General features: G+C 42.8%; 1 non-coding gene across 1 annotated transcript; it reads right to left on the reverse strand.

Annotated features, from left to right (window-relative positions):
- Nucleotides 1-7160: 7160 nt before the first annotated feature.
- TRNAC-GCA (transfer RNA cysteine (anticodon GCA)) lies at nt 7161-7232 on the reverse strand. Its single transcript has one exon. It is a non-coding gene; the product is annotated as a tRNA-Cys (tRNA).
- Nucleotides 7233-17218: the final 9986 nt, after the last annotated feature.

Raw genomic sequence — 17218 nt, forward strand, 5'->3', positions numbered from 1 at the left:
TTTTTTAAAGAAACCAGCTTGGTCTTTTTTTGGGAAAGAAAAGATACATTCATTCAAAATAATTTAAGAATCAACAAATGCTTGTAATCAATAAGTAAATCACATAGTAGGGATGACAGTTGTTACTGGAGTTCAGAGCTACATAACTTAATGACATTGGTGACAGAAACCGTTTAGAGGTCTTGGCAGGAAGTATGAACACAAGGAAGTATGAACACTGGGAGTCAGGCTCGCTGAAGACAGAGAATGTTCATTCATCAGCTTTGTGGCTTCCACCCCCAACACACTAGCACAAAGCAGATGGGGCTCAATACATGTTATATATTAATAGACGAAGCAAAACCTACTCTCTTCTGATTCTAAAAATACACATTAGAGAGTGAGGCTCAAGAGGGAGAGGATCTATGTATAATTACGGCTGACTGATGTATGACGGAAACCAATACAACACTGTAAAACAAAAAAAAAGCACATTTGTTGTAGAAAACTTGTAAAACAAAAAATAGCATACCTAAAATAAAGACCACCATGATCCAGTCATCCAGTGATAAATGATTAAAAACTTGGTGTAATTCCTTCCCTCCGTGACAGTATCACTTTGCTGCCCTTGAGGTGTGTGTGTGGCCCCCGCCTGCTCTCTGCCTACTGCCCTCAGTCATGCATCTACCAGGATGCTCCCCTGCAGTCACATGGACCAAGTGACTCCTGCCCCTCGTTAAGAAGGAAACAACAGACCCCAAATGGAGTCACTTGTGTTGGGCCCATGGCAGAAGACTAGGACTGGATGCCTAAGCTGATTATAATTTCAGCCTTCCGAGGAACGTGATTCCAGCCAAGCTGGAATTTCCTGGTCAGTCTTGGGAAATTTGCAGATAGACCCTTCTGTTCCCCTCAGGAGTGAGGCCTTGCCTAAAACAATACATCTTTGCTGATAATTTCCTTTCCTCTGCTCCCTTGCTGCCTTTTAAAAACCTTTCCTTTTCTGCAGCTCAATAGAGTTCCTCTTTACTTGCTAGATGGGATCCTGCCTGGTTCGTGAATCATTCAATAAAGCCAATTAGAGCCTTAACAGTTGACTTTTTGTTATTTAACAGATGTGACAGCAGCAGAGGGATGAAGGAGACTCCTGATGGCTTCACGGACAATGAAAAACACTGGTGAGGTACCTGTGAGACCCTTTTTGAGGTCACTGTCTTTCTGAGTGAGGGCTATGGGTAATTTTCCTCTAGGTTCTTTTTTTTTTTTATGTCTTTATTGAATTTGTTACAGTATTGCTTCTGCTGTTTATGTTCTGATTTTGGGGGCTCGGAGGCATGTGGGATTTCAGTTCCCAGACCAGAGATCGAACCAGCACCCCCTGCATTGTAAGGTAAAGTCTCGACCACTGAACCAATAAAGAAGTCCCATCCCTCTCTCTCTGCATCCAGCTCCTGATCTGTTTGGCATATGGAGGAGGTCAGCTTCTGCTGGTGAGTGGTTCTACCCCCCGCCAACTGAGTTAAGCCCCTAGCCTTTCAGAGAATTTGCAGGTTTTAAGTGGAAAAACCCCAGCCCTTGATTCTGTCCATGTAGAGCCCCGTCTGCACTTTCACATGTTAAATCCCCATGGTTGGTTCAGTCCTTTAGCCTGGTCAAGGTTCTGCAGAAATTGTTATGGTTCACAGGCCTTCTCTGGGCCAGGTCACAGTGGCATCTCTTGGTCACTGCTGGTATGTCAAAGTGCACATGTTTGTCTTTTTTTATGTAAATGCTATAGCTAGCAGGAGTCTCAGAGACCAAAAAGCTGCAACAATTGGTGGGCACAGGTGACCCATTGCTGCCTAAATCAAAAACTCCAGTGTAAAGACAAGTTGGTCTTGGAATAGGTTAGACCTACAGAAGGTTACCTGCCAATTTCAGGGAAACTTTTGTGCAACAAGGTGCACTGCAGAACACATAAAATACCCAACCAGCTTCGCAGCCTTTTCCTTTGGCTCCAAGTAACCCAAACACTGAGAGAAGGCGATGGCACCCCACTCCAGTACTCTTGCCTGGAAAATCCCATGGGCGGAGGAGCCTGGTAGGCTGCAGTCCATGGCATCGCTAAGAGTCAGACACGACTGAGTGACTTCACTTTCACTTTTCACTTTCATGCATTAGAGAAGGAAATGGCAACCCACTCCAGTGTTCTTACCTAGAGAATCCCAGGGATGGGGGAGCCTGGTGGGCTGCTGTCTGTGGGGTCGCACAGAGTCGGACACGACTGAAGTGACTTGGCAGCAGCAGCAGCAACCCAAACACTGAGCTCACAGAATCCTTAAATTCTTTCTTTCTTTTTTTTTTTTTTTTAAACTTTTTACCTTGTATTGGAGTATAGCAGATTAACAATGTTGGGATAGTTTCAGGTGGACACTTGAAGGGACTCAGCCATACATATACAAGTATCTAGTCTCCCCTAAACTCCCTCCCATCCAGGCTACCATGTAACATTGAGTGAAATTCTCTGTGCTATACAGTAGGTCCTTGTTCGTTATCCATTTTAAATATAGCAGTGTGTACATGTCCCTCCCAAACTCCCTAACTATCCCTTTCCACTCCCCCACCGACCCCAAACTCATTCTCTAAAGGGCTCTCTTTACATTGGATTCTTAAATTCTAGAGTCAAGCATGCCATCTTCTTAGTTCTATTGCTCAGCTGTGTCCATCACCAACCCCTGGAGCTTGCTCAAACTCATGTCCATTGAGTTGGAGATGCCATCCAACCATCTCATCCTCTGTCGTCCCCTTCTCCTCCCACCTTCAATTTTTCCCAACATCAGAGTCTTTTCAAATGAGTCAGCTCTTTCCATCAGGTGGCCAAAGTACTGGAGTTTCAGCTTCAACATCAGTCCTTCCAATGAACACCCAGGACTGATCTCCTTTAGGTTGGACTGGTTGGATCTCCTTGCAGTCCAAGGAACTCTCAAGAGTCTTCTCGAACCCCACAGTTCAAAAGCATCAATTCTTTGGCGCTCAGCTTTCTTTATAGTCCAACTCTCACATCCATACATGACTACTGGAAAATCCATAGCCTTGACTATATGGACCTTTGTTGGCAAAGTAATGTCTCTGCTTTTTAATATGCTGTCTAGGTTGGTCATAACTTCCCTTCCAAGGAGTAAGCGTCTTTTAATTTCACGGCTTCAGCCACCGTCTGCAGTGATTTTAGAGCCTCCCAAAATAAAGCCTACCAAATTGGTCTACAGAGCTCCTCAAAAGCTTAAAAATAACTTCATTAAAAAACTTGTTATGGAAGGCTAGGGAAAAATGAACTACACAGGAGATAAGAGGTACCACCTGTTTCTCCCCATTGTCCGTCCTTACGTGAAAACTCACATTTTCCTGATTCTCTGAACTGCCTTTCCATTGGAGAGACTGTTAAACAGTTACCTGTTAAAACCTCCCAAGGTGCAGGTGAACAGTACCTAAGAACAATACCTCCCTAGGAACTGTTCATTCCCTGGTCAAAGACAAAATGAAGGACCATAAGTAAAGAATTTCCTCAATTCAGGGAGGGTCCTCATATTTTCTTTTAAGAGTTCAGAATCCTTATTGGGGTTTATTGCTGCAGGCTGCCAGTTGTTTATCAGCTTGTACAGTATGTCAGTAGGCTTTGGGAAGCCTGAAGATAGATGAGGGAAACAGAAGGCATAATCCTAAGGATAATAGAGATCCTCTCCAGCATGGTCCTTTTTTTTTTTTTTTCTTAATATGAGCAGCTTATTTATTTGTAACATTTATTTATTTGGCTGTTCCAGGTCTTAGCTGCAACATGCGGAATCTTCCAGCATGTGAAGTCGCGGCATTGAACTCTTACTTGTCACAGGTGGGATCTAGTTCCCTGACTAGGGATCGGACTTGGGTCCCCTGCATTGGGAGCACAGAGTCTTAGCCACTGGACTGAGTCTCCAGGTGGCCTTTTTATGACCAGATAAAGCTCACAAGATAGTATCTGACCTTTTAAAAGCCATCTTAGGGTCTTCCCACCCACATGGGTTGGTCTTTTATTCAAACATGCAGACAAAAAAATGGTGAATTTGTGGCAGACTTGAAAGCCCTATTTGGAATGGCTCTTCCTAGTGCATTCTGGATTACACACAGCAAAGGAGGACATCCAACCCGTCCTAGCTGCCCTGTAAATGGATTATCCCCTAAGATCAGGGGGTCGATAAGAAAGCAGAAAATAGCACTGACCTGACTGAACTCATAACCACTTTGAAAGGACTTTGGACCAAGATCATAAAGACCCTTCAACAGCTCCAAGGCCAGAGACCTAAATAACACCTGACTTCCCCACCTGGCTCCCTCCTAGGGCTCCACCATCCAAGCACAGCCTGAGGATTGGTGTTTCCTTTGTAATTAATTAGGGCAATGGAAAAAAAGGTTATCTTCAAAGATCTATACAAATTCCTCAAAATCCACTCAAATGCCCCGAAGGAAGGACCCCCATACGGCTCCTCCCAGGACTCATTCAGCTCTGAGGGACTCTGAGGTAAACTGCTACCCTTAAACAGCCAAGAGGAAATCAAAATTAATTGAAAATCTTACCAAATTTTGGTAGATACCAGGGCTAGACTTGCTTGTTTAAATCCCACTCTCAGAAATCTCTTTGTGTAAAAAAAAAAAAGGTTTCCTTAGTGGGAGTATCCAGTGAAGTTCAGAAAGAAACACCATCTCAACCAGTAACAAATGGTTCTGGGACTTTTTACTGAAGAGCATTCTGCTTTGCTCTGTGACCCACCCCTGGTCCATTTTAATAAATGGCAGAGACCTCCTTTCTAAATTAAAAAAAGCTAAGCTATGTTTTGCTCACCTTACAATTTCGTGGTCAAACTGAACATGATCTCCGATTTTTTTTTTAAACAAATCTGTCTTTGAAATAGAAGAAGAAGAATTCCAATAAAGATGCTTTCATGTAGCCGAGGTGCCTGAAAATCGGTTGGCTGCTCTTAATTCTGACAGTGGGAAATTTAAAAGCGCAGAGCCTATAAAAATCCAGAGATGTGACTAAACCTCTTCCTAAGTGGCCTCAATATCCATTAAAACCTGAAGCCACACAGGACCTCATATTAATAATAAAAGACCTAATTGCCCAGGATTGTCCCCTGTATCCCGTAACTCACTGATCTTGCCAATCCAGAAACCTGATGGGAGGGCCTGGTGATTTAGCCAAGACTTAAGAATTAGTCATTATTTCAGGGTGGCTCAGTGCTGTAGACTCTTGTTCAACCTTTGTCAGCATCCCTGGAGACCCAAGTCAATATTTATTCACCTTTACTTGGAACAATCAACAATATACCTGGACAATCATGCCCCAAGCATTCACTGAGGCCCCTTCTTAGTTCATCAAGGTCTAAGCACACTCCAGTCCCCCTGGGAAATCGATGTTTTTACAATATGGGGATGACCTCTTGCCATGCTCAGTTACCAAAGAAGCACCGATAAAACATTCCATCTACTTGTGCAACGCTTAGCTGAAAAAGGACATGAAGTCTCTGAATAGAATTCCAATTATTTTTGGACGCTGTTCATCAGCTAGGTAAAGAATCTACCTGCAGGGCAGCAGACACAGGAGATGTGGGTTCAATCCCTGGGTCAGGAAGATCCCCAGAGGGAGGAAATGGCAACCTATTCCAGTGTCCTTGCCTGAAAAATCCCATGGACAGAGGAGTCTGGAGGGCTACAGTTCATGGGGTCAGAGAGTTGGGCACAACTGAACACACACAAACATTGCCAAGGTCAGAACCTAAGCACTGAAGTCATCTACTTATTTCCAAAAAGAATTAAGTTACTCCAAGAATTTCCTAGGCCTACAGCTAGGCCTACAGCTTTGTGAATTTTTAGGCCTAGCTGGTTATGCAGACTATGGGGTCCTAATTTTCTTCTGATTGCTTCTCTACTTTATGCTGTGCTTAGTTGCTCAGTCCTGTCTGACTCTTTGTGACCCCATGGAGTGTAGCCTACCAGGCCCTTCTGTCCATGGGATTCTCCAGGCAAAAATGCTAGAGTGGATTGACATTTCCTTTTCCAAGGGATCTTCCCAACCCGGGATCAAACCCAGGTCTCCCACATTGCAGTTGGATTCTTTACTGTCTGAGCCACCAGGGAAGCTCTCTCTACTTTATGAACTTACTAAAACTTCAGTTCCCAAGCCCCTTTCCTGGGAAGAGAAACTGGAACAGGCCTTTTTAAGACTAAAAATAGCACCCCAAGAGCCACCTGCCCTCAGGCTACCTAATGATTCAAAACTTTTCACCGTATTTGTACATGAGAAAGATAACCAAGCTCTGGGAATGTTCACACAAGAACACGGCCATAAGCACAGATTGCCTATTACAGCATGCAGATAGCTCCAATTGCTGGTGCCTGTCCCAACTGCCTCAAAGCTAGAGCGCCAGCTGCAAAGTTAGTAGAACCTCAGCAGATCTAACTCTAGGGAAAGACATCGACAAACTCCACAGTGACCGGTTCTCTGCTAGAAGAGATCTTTCACTACCTAACCTACATCTTAAACACTGCAATTTTTTTTGGTGTGTGATGTATGTTTTATTGATTTAAAATTTATTTTATTGAAGTGTAGTTGATTTAGTGTTGTGTTAGTTTCTGCTGTATAGCAAAGCAATTCAGTTACACACATACATGTATCTTTTTCATATGCTTTTCCACTATGGCTTATCGCAGGATGTTGAATATCGTTCCCTGTGCTATACAGTGGGACCTCATTGCTCACCCATCCTAAATATATAATAGTTTGCATCTGCTAACCTGAAACTCCCAATCCATCCTTCCCCGACTCTCCTCCCCCTTGACAATCACAAGTCTGTTCTTTTATGTCTATGAGCCTGTTTCTGTTTCATAGATAAGTTCGTTTGCGTCATAGTTTGGATTTCACATATTAGTGATATCGTATGGTATTTGTCTTTCTGATATACTGAATTTAGTATGATAATCTCTAGGTCCACCCACTTTGCTAACACTGCAGCTTTCTCAGTCCTGCCATATTATGAAAGTGAAAATGAAGTCGCTCAGTCGTGTCCGACTCTTTGCGACCCCATGGACAGTAACCTACCAGGCTCCGTGGTCCATGGGATTTTCCAGGCAAGAATACTGGAGTGGGCTGCCATTTCCTTCTCCAGGGGATCTTCCCAACCCAGGGATCGAACCTGGGTCTCCTGCATTGCAGACAGACGCTTTACCATCTGAGCCACTAGGGAAGCCCTTTATATTATGACCCCTGAGCCACAAAGGTGAGCCCCCAGACTGTGAGGCATTAATGTCCTATTTTGTGACACCGTGTCCCCACTTATGGGGACCCTAGGGAAAGGCTACCCACTCCAGTATTCTGGCCTAGAGAATTCCATGGACTCTATAGTCCATGGAGTTGAAAAGCACTGGACACGACTTTCACTTCACTTTGGCTAATCCTGATCTAATTTTGTTTGTTGATGGGTCATCTTGTACAAGCGAATAAAGGAATTTCCAAGCTGGTAATGCTGTTATCATTCAATATGAACTACCTGAAAGGGGGAACCTCCCACAGCAAAGAATGAGGTTGGCTTAAATGAAACATTTGACAAAAGGAGCACCAGTTACTATGAAGAATACCTGTGAAGGGGTTCATAGTATGCTACCCAAAAACATGCCACTTTGGCTCAGGGATATTTTGAGTTGAAGGTCATTAAGCAGAAGCATGCATAAAAAAGCTCTCTGCCTTCTACTTCTACCGGAAAGGAAGGAGGATTGTTACTCCCTGGAGACAACTCGAGTCTTAATAGCTTAGAGCTTCCATGTGAGGAATCTATACAATGAACCTTGCTAAAACCCCTAATCCTAACCACTAATCCCTAACCCTAACCCTAACCCCTAACCCTAACCCTTGCTAAAAACATCCAGCTTTTCCATTAGTTCCCTGTGTGCATTACCTTCCCACAGTTTGTCACCCTCAAAGCCTGAAACCCTTTTCCTTTAGCTTGTTTTTCTCTACAAATTTATTGTCCCCCCCAGTCTTATTGCGGTAATTTGACAAATAAAATTGAACTATACTTAAAATATACTTGATGATTTGATACAGGTATTTCATTATGAAAGGGTTTTAACCATTGAATTAATGAACACATCCATCCCCTCACTTATTTAATACTTACTTATTAAGTTTCCTATTGGTGAGAACACTCAGGTTTTACTTCCTCAGCAAATTTTGATAATACAGTATAGTATTATCATCTGTAGTCACCATGATACACATTAGAACCTCAGAACTTACTCATCTTATAATTGAAAGTTTGTGCTCTTTTAAGCCTCTCTGCTTCTCCCCACCCCCCCCCCCCCCGCCCCCTGCCCCACTCCCTTCAAACTATCATTGTAATCTCTGGTTTCTATGAGTTTGATTTTAATTTTTTTTTAGATTCTACATATAAGTAATACTATGCAGTGTTTGTCTTTGTCTGGCTTATTTCATTTGATATAATGCCCTTTAGTTTCATCCATGTTCTTGCAAATGGCAAGATTTTTTTCTGTTTCACATCTGAAAATATTCTCTTTCTTTCTCTTTCTCTCTGTTAATATCTATCTATCTAATAAAGGCTTTCTTCTTTGGATGATGCTGTCTCTTGGCTTATCCCTCTGGCTAGGACTTTGAGTATTATGTTGGATAAAAGTGGCAAGAGTGTCTTCTTCCTGTTTTTTCAGCTTTTTAGTGTTGAGTATGTTAACTGTGGGCTTGTCATATATGGCTTTAGATAATACGTGTTTCTTTTATACGTAATTTGTTGAGAGTTTTTAATCATAGAAGGATTGAATTTTATCAGCTGCTTCAGATGTTTATTGAGATGATCATATAATTTTTATCCTTCGTTTTGTTAATGTGGTATATCACGTTGATTGATGTGTATGTTGAAACATTCTTGTATTCCAGGGCTAAATCTCACATGATCATGGTATATGATCTTTTTAATGTACTTTTTTTCTAGTACTTTTTGAGAACTTATATCTATGTTTATCAGGAACATTAGCCTATAATTTTCTTTTCTTGTAGGTTCTTTATTTGGTTTTGATATCAGAAAAGTGCTGGCCTCATAAAATGACTTTGGGTATTCCTTCCTCTTTGTTTTTTTGGGAAGAATTTTGAGAGATGTTGGTGTAAATTTTTCTATAAATGCTCAGTAGAATTTACCAGTTAACGCCATCTCTAGTCCTGGATTTTTGTTTGTTGGGAGTTTTTTTTATTATTATTACTGATTCAATTTCTTTACTAGTAATTATTCTATTTAGATTTTCCATTCATGATTCAATATTGGTAGGATGTATGTTTCTAGGAAATGTATTTATTTCTTCTAGGTTATGGAGAAAGCAGTGGCACTCCACTCCAGTACTCTTGCCTGGAAAACCCCATGGATGGAGGAGCTTGGTAGGCTGCAGTCCATGGGTTGCTAAAAGTTGGACATGACTAAGCAACTTCACTTTCACTTTTCCTTTCATGCACTGGAGACTTAGCAGCAGCAGCAGCAGCTTCTAGGTTATCTAATCTGTTGGCATATAATTGTTTATAGTAGTTTCTTATGATTCTTAGTATTTCTGTATTTTTCACTTGTAATGTCTCCTTTTTGATTTCTGGTTTTATTTATTTGATAGTAATGCAAATAATTCCTTTCATAAAGTGCAAATTGTCTCTTGTGTAATGCAACTGTTTATCATTGTGGAGAAAAACCAGTCCATGAGTATGGACTGGTTTTTCCACTTTTGCCTCTATTTGTAAAATCATTTCAGTATGTCTTATTTGACTATAAGTGTGCAGTAGCCTGAGTTCTCCTTTGAATTGGTTGTAACATTTTAATTGGTTCTATTATTAATTAATGAGTTAAGTAAAATGTTTGACTCATGTTCTGAGAGTTGACTAGGATTCTGGCCTTCATCAAATTCTGAGACTTTCTTGACTAGTCCTTTAAAGATGTGAACACAACACCAACAGCTCATAGCTACATCCCTAGGATGAGCCAACCCAACCCCCGCATCACCCCACCCCCCACCTTCAAGTGCCTACCTGAGAACATAATTTGCTATTTGTTCCAACCAGCACCTAAATGTAGGGTCCCTGTTCCCCAGTGTCTGTAGGAGGAGAGAAGCCTAATGAAGGCAGATGGTTTCGTGCAGACCAACCTCCCTTTCCTATTTTCTGTAATGTACCACTCCTGTGACTCTACCGAGTCCCCACTCTGTCCCTATTCCCTCATTCTCCCTTCAAAATGCACAAATCCAAATTCAGTTCACGTTGGTTTCTTTACTGCCATAGTCTATGACTGATTAAAGTCTGTCCTTAGCACATTTATTGAGTTTGTCTTTGCCAGAGTCATGAGTTTACCTTTAAAAAAATTATCTGCTAACACTGATTAAATTACTCAAAATCTCTGGCCCTTCCTGTTCCCTTCAGGCTATTCTTTGACTGTCTGCTTAACTGACTGAGAGACAGGTGGGTAGAAATCTCAATATTCTGTTAGTGGCTGTGTTTTAATCAATGCCTTAGTTATTGGTGCATTTGCAGGTAATAGAGGTATAGCATAACATTGGAGAAGGAAATAGCAACCCGCTCCAGTACTCTTGCCTGGAAAATCCCATGGATGGAGGAGCCTGGTAGGCTGCAGTCCATGGGGTCGTGAAGAGTCAGACATGACTGAGCGACTTCACTTTCACATTTCACTTTCATGCACTGGAGAAGGAAATGGCATCCCACTCCAGTGTTCTTGCCTGGAGCGTCCCAGGGACGGGGGAGCCTGATGGGCTGTCGTCTGTGGGGTCGCACAGAGTCGGTCACAACTGAAGTGACTTAGCAGCAGCAGGTATAGTATAGCACAGTAGTAAAAGGCTGAGGCTCCAAAGGTGGTTTGCAGTTGAATACTGATCCCACCTCTTACTAAATGAGGGGTAGGGGAGTTTTCTGAAGAAGGAAGTAGAAGAAAGACATTTGAAGTTGAGGCTGAAAGGAAGTTCTTGGGCTTAAAAATTACACGTATGAAACATGTCTGGAGGAGATGCTAAAGAAAACATATTCTGTCTCTTGTGTTGTGTCACTGTTGTGATCAGGACTGTTGTGATAGGTGCAGGAACTACCTCAATGGGGCTTTGCATAGGGAAGAGAGACTTGGCTTAGCTGCGAATACAGTAAGGAAAAGTGGGAATTCATAGCCAAGCAGCAGAGTGAGGGGTGGGGGAAGATGGCACCAGCAGATGAAAAACTACTAAGGAAGAATTAGGAGTAAGGGGAGATTCTGGCTGAAATGACCTGATAGGATTCTTGGTGAAGGCAAGCCAGGGTAACCAGACATTACCTGAGGAATGATCGAGGATGAAGAACTTAATCAGATATCAAGGGTAGGAGATTCTGGCTAAACTGACTTAGCAGGATTCTTGCCAAAACTGGGCTCTTGGATAATGTGCCCAATGATGGGACCTAGCTGGGCTCAGAGGAACCTGACTAACGTTTGTTCAGGGACAGTCTTTGACAAGGACTGTGACAAAAAGCAAAGATAGGTCTGGAGTTAAGTGTCACATGAGCCGAGGTTCTTGAAAATGTAAATGACAAAAGAAGGGGTTTTTCAGATTCAGTTACAACAACAGAAGGCAGAAAGAAAACAGAACCACTCTGATTCAATTTGACTCCTCTTTCCCGTACCAAGGAAAGCAGTCTCACTTGGGAATGACAGAGAGAAGTTGGAGCTTTAGATGACAGAGATGTGTTGAGCGTCTTTAAGTTGGTCTCAGGCCCACAGTAGGAAGACCCAGAACCACCATTTGTAACAGAGAAGAACAGATCTGACTCCATATTGCATCTGTTCCTTTAGCTCTAACCCCGGTGTGGTGTTCCTGTGCTTGGTCATGCTGGCTCTGAATCTTTCCTAAAAGAATGTTCTCTGTAGCCTGAAATATACAGGATAGCATATTCTCAGGTCTCTGACCTTTAAAGAGGCAGCACTTTCCCATTCATACAGAGATAAAAAGTTGCAGAACAGAGAATAACATTTGTCCTGTTGGAGGTTTATAGGAACATCGTGATCAAACCTATGCAGACAGCTGCAAGAACAAAGGATTCCCGCACTAAGAAGCTTGTAACAAGCAGTCACATTTCTCTCCTGTTCTAGTACAGAAGGCAGTTAAATGGTTCTTTGGAACACAAGTCCATCAGCATCTCCGTCTGCTAGCTTTCCAAAGAAAATCACTATTCCTTGCCACAAACCTCATCTCTCAATTAATTGACTTGTCATTTTGATAGGGACAGAGTGAAGAGACAAAACAGGTGATTAAATAGTTAACCCCACTAGGGGATTGTATTAATAACTAGAAAAAATATGGGAGACTCTCTGTAAGCTAACGATTGCTCAGGAAAGCAGATTTGCTTAACCACAAAACCAAGCAGGCTTGCTTAGCAAAAAAAAAAAAAAAAAAAAAAAATTGCAACAGAAGTAGGAGACATGCCCCTCACCATAAAATGATGGTGACATGAGAGCTCAGTAACTCAAAGATCCCTAGGACATGCTCTCTGCACACAGAAAAGACAGTAATTGGTAGACCTAGCTTGACCATGTAGGGACAAGAAAACTCCCCTGCCAGACCTGGAGGAGGAAGCGATGATGGAAGCATGACATCCACTCAAGAAAGACAAAGAAGTTCTTCTCCCCTCCCCCACTTTTCCTTTGATTATAAAGCCCAGTAAGTTCTCAGGGTGGGGCGCCCCCTCGCCTGCCTGCTTTTAAGCCTCACAAGTGTCCTGTTCTAATAAATCACTTCTTATCTATCTCTTTGCTCTCGATGGATTCTTCTCTGTGCTGAGACATGAAGGACTATGGTCCTGGAGCTCTTTGGAGCTCCTGAAACGACACCCAAATGGTTTTGGTTTGGTGAGCAGTACGAGCTTGGACTCAGTAACACTGTTGGATTTTGCTTGGTGACTGGGGATAACTTGCATAGTTGTCAGGACTTGGCAGCCTTGCAAAACCTCACACCGATGTTAATTCTCCACAAAATCCTCTACTGAATTATCAGGCAGACGGTTTATGAACCTTTAGAGTAGGGAGTTCCACGTGTCACTGTGAGTTGGTTGGGACAGTTTAATCCCATCTCCCCAGATCAGGGGGTGATTTTGATGAAGTGAACATTGACTCCAGCAAGGTTTTTGGTAAAAATCTCATGAGATCAATGTGAACAAATTGGAAAATTGCAATTTAGATGATGCTGTAATTGCAAAACTTTTCAGTTAGTTTTTCCTTTATACTCAAAGTGTGTGTTGATGGAATGAAGCACTTGATTCTCTGGACTGCTTACTTCTCCATCTCCTTCATTGCCTTGGGTGTGTGAGCTTGGGCAAATCGCTCAGCTTCCCTGGTTCTCAGTATTATATAAAAAATGCTTGAATCTCTAGTTGTTTATAACTCCATGAGAAATTGGTTCACGTATGCCTGGAGGGATGTAATTTATTTCTGAGTTCTGTCCTTGATTCTGTTTGACATTTTTCATGATTGACTTATCTAATGGCAAGTACATGGTTGATACAACGAGGTGAGAGAACACATGGATGAAGAAGAGTTCAAGCCCCAGGGTCAGACAATCCTGGAATATGAACCTTGGGTCTGTCACTTCCTAACTGGATCTTGAGCAGATTTCTTAACTTCGCTAGCCTTGATTTTCTATTTGCTTGAATAATAACAAAAACAGTAACAATAATAATAGAATCCATGTAAAGACTAACTTACTCCTTGGAAGGAAAGTTATGACCAATGTAGATAGCATATTCAAAAGCAGAGACATAACTTTGCCAACAAAGGTCCATCCTAGTCAAGGCTATGGTTTTTCCAGTGGTCATGTATGGATGTGAGAGTTGGACTGTGAAGAAGGCTGAGCGCTGAAGAATTGATGCTTTTGAACTGTGGTGTTGGAGAATACTCTTGAGAGTCCCTTGGACTTCAAGGAGATCCAACCAGTCCATTCTAAAGGAGATCAGCCCTGGGTGTTTTTTGGAAGGAATGATGCTAAAGCTGAAACTCCAGTACTTTGGCCACCTCATGTGAAGAGTTGACTCATTGGAAAAGATTCTGATGTTGGGAGGGATTGAGGGCAGGAGGAGAAGGGGACGACAGATGATGAGATGGCTGGATGGCATCACTGACTCGATGGATGTGAGTCTGAGTGAACTCCGGGAGTTGGTGATGGACAGGGAGGCCTGGCGTGCTGCAGTTCATGGGGTCGCAAAGAGTCAGACACGACTGAGCAACTGAACTGAACTGAACTGAAAGACTACATAACTACATAAGATACTACATGAAAAAAGACTTATCAAGGTGCCTTGCCCAAAGACAGTTCTCCAATAATTGTTAGCGCTTATTGTTACATTATCACTAAATTGGGAGAATTTATATTGGATAACATAGTATGTTTTAAAAATTACTGTAGGGCCAAACTATGAGCCTAGAGTTAGAATGTAGTCTGGTTTACTAAAGCCTAAAGCCCAACGTTTAGGATTAACTACTCAACTGCATATGAACAGGATGAGACTGACCTGGCTTAAGAGCAGTTCATATCAAAATCATTTTAGGGATTTTGGACAACTGCCTGATGAATGTGAATCATCAGTGTGGTATGGCTTCCAAAAAAGTCAGTGTTGTCTTAGGCTGCATTAATGGGGGTGCAGAGAGGCTTATGGTGCCATTTATACTCTCCTCTTGGGGAGGCAGAACACGCCTACAGAGCTGGGGTCATTTCCACCCTTGTGTTTTTGACTGAGGAAGTAAAGCAGGAAGCTAGACTGCAGGAGTTCAAATCCCAGCTCTGCCATGAGACTAGCTCTGTGACCTTGAGTGAGTTACCCAACCTCTCTGTGCCTCTGCTTTTTCATCTGTAAAACAGGAATAGTATAATTGATACCTATCTCTTAGGGCTGTCATGAGGATTCAATGGGAATGTCAGTGTCAACATATAAAGTGCTTCTAAAATCTGGGCTCATAATAATTGCCAAAGAAGTGTTGTTGCTGCTGGTGGTAGTGGTATCATCACCATTCTAAGAAGGGCATTGGCAGTTTCCCCCAATGACATGAGCAGAATGGTGCTGGGTGCACCCATGTGACAGGCAGAATACTGAATAAATTCTCCTCCTCCTCTCCGCTTACCCCTGGCTCAAACACACCCACCACTCCCGTGATACAGGAGGGGCTTCAGAACAGTTTCGGACTCTTCCCTAAACTGGAACGCTCAAACTCATACCCTTTGGGGTCTCCACCACTAGACTTTAGTGATCAGTGCATTCAGTGCCCTCATTTTCAGTATTCTCAAGGTCACATAGGAAGTTAAGAACCAAGGTCTAGTCCATATCGTGTGCTCTCTCCACTCACCACCCCTTCCCCACCCCTGCTCATCAAAGTCTCTCAAACTCCAACTCAAACCACACCTCTTCCTAGAAACCTTTCTAGATGCTCCCGAATGGAATTGGTCTCCTCTTTCCCCTTAGCTACACCATAGCAAGTTTTGAACATTGATTATAGTACTTATCAGTCTTCTTTGTATTAGGGTCCATTGTCTACGCCTCTGTCTTCACCCTGTTTGCCTGAAGAACAAGGAGATCATTTATTCACTTTAGGATCCCACTTAGCATGTTGCATGGTGCTTTGCATAGATGGGCCAACCTGACATGATCGTTGGACTTGGTTATTAAGGTTGTGCAATGTGGACTATTTCTCAGAAGGGAGAAGATCTGGAGGGAATGGAACTGATTCTCAGGAGGAGGATGGATTGGATTTAGCTACTTAGCTTCAGAGAACAGGAGGAGGACCAGGGTGGGGGCAGATTTGGTCTGGCTGTTTGGAGAGAACCCTTCGCAATGACAGACATTTAATAAGGAAAGGGGGACCTTATGAGACATGAGTCTCCATCAGTGAAGATATTCAGATGGAAGCTTGGTGACCACCGTCAGGGACGAAGTAAGCAGGAATGCAGGATATATCTGCCAAGTTCCCTGTTCGCTAGCTACGCTCAGCATCACTCAAGATCTTGGTACCATTTTAGGGTCCACATGTAGCTGCAGACACAGCAGAGGTTTAGGATGTCCAGCAGGGTTGAGAGGGACCCCAGCACTACCCAGGGACACCTGGGCCTCTCTCAGGTCCATTCTTAGTTTTGCTAGTCCAGGGTGCAAAGGGCCTGCACCGCCACAGACAGCCAGCTCCTCTCCCTACTTCCTCTAGTTCGGCAGAATCTCTTTCCTTCCCTTTCCTCCTCGGCTCATTGCTGTCATGTGTACCCAGAAGGTCACCTTCACTGTGAACTTTCTAGAGTGGAGTGTCCTGAGTGTCTCAGTTATATCCCAAAGCTCTCAGCTTAGCTTTTAACATCCGGTTATAGGGTGATTCAGACCTTGCAAGCATTCCACATAAAGGCCCCAATCTATCTCTTCTCGGTTCTTAGCCTTAGAGCTATTGTTTTTACATTTCTTCTGATCATCCCCTTCCATTTTCATTTTTCTTTCTTCTTCTTCTTTTTTTTTTTTTTTGCTGCACACAGCCTCAGAGTTTGCAGGGTCTTAGTTCCCCAACCAGGGATGGAACCCAGGGCTCCTGGCAGTGGGAGCACAGAATCCTAAGCGATGGACCATCAGGGAAGTCCCTCCATTTCATTTTCAAATGATGGATCTAGCTATGTTTGGATTCCAGATATATTTCTATAAGTTTCTGGTTTAAAATGTTTCGTTTTTCACAGCCTCCCACCAACAAGTATGTACCTACTCCTTTGGCATTGCCCTCAAGCCCTGTTTTTGAGCCTCCTTTCCAAGACATCTCCCCAGCCTCTGTATACCCAGCTATCAATTGTGACCTCCTGTTATCCCCATATCTTGCCTCTGCCCCCAAGTTCGACCTAGTTTTCTTCACGACACAATTTTGCTTCTCACCGTTGGCCCTGAGCCTCTCTGCCGTCTGGCCTCATCCCTAAGGTTCTTGCTCAGAGAGGTCAGGTCTGTGGAATATCTACCCTTTGTCAACCTGATACATCTACAGTCTCCAAAGCATCTGGCTTCACAACATTATAGCCAGCACTAAACTTAAGAGTGGGTTCTACTTCAAAAGTTCATTTGTAAGGGACTTATTTAGAACTCACATTTTTCTCTTGAAGTAGTATTCTTCATGGTGGTGAGTTTTGCCAGACCAGTCCAGGAGAGCCCATTTAACTT

The sequence above is a fragment of the Ovis aries genome, chromosome 3, assembly GCF_016772045.2.
Source record: "Ovis aries strain OAR_USU_Benz2616 breed Rambouillet chromosome 3, ARS-UI_Ramb_v3.0, whole genome shotgun sequence".
Classification (NCBI taxonomy): Eukaryota; Metazoa; Chordata; class Mammalia; order Artiodactyla; family Bovidae; genus Ovis; species Ovis aries.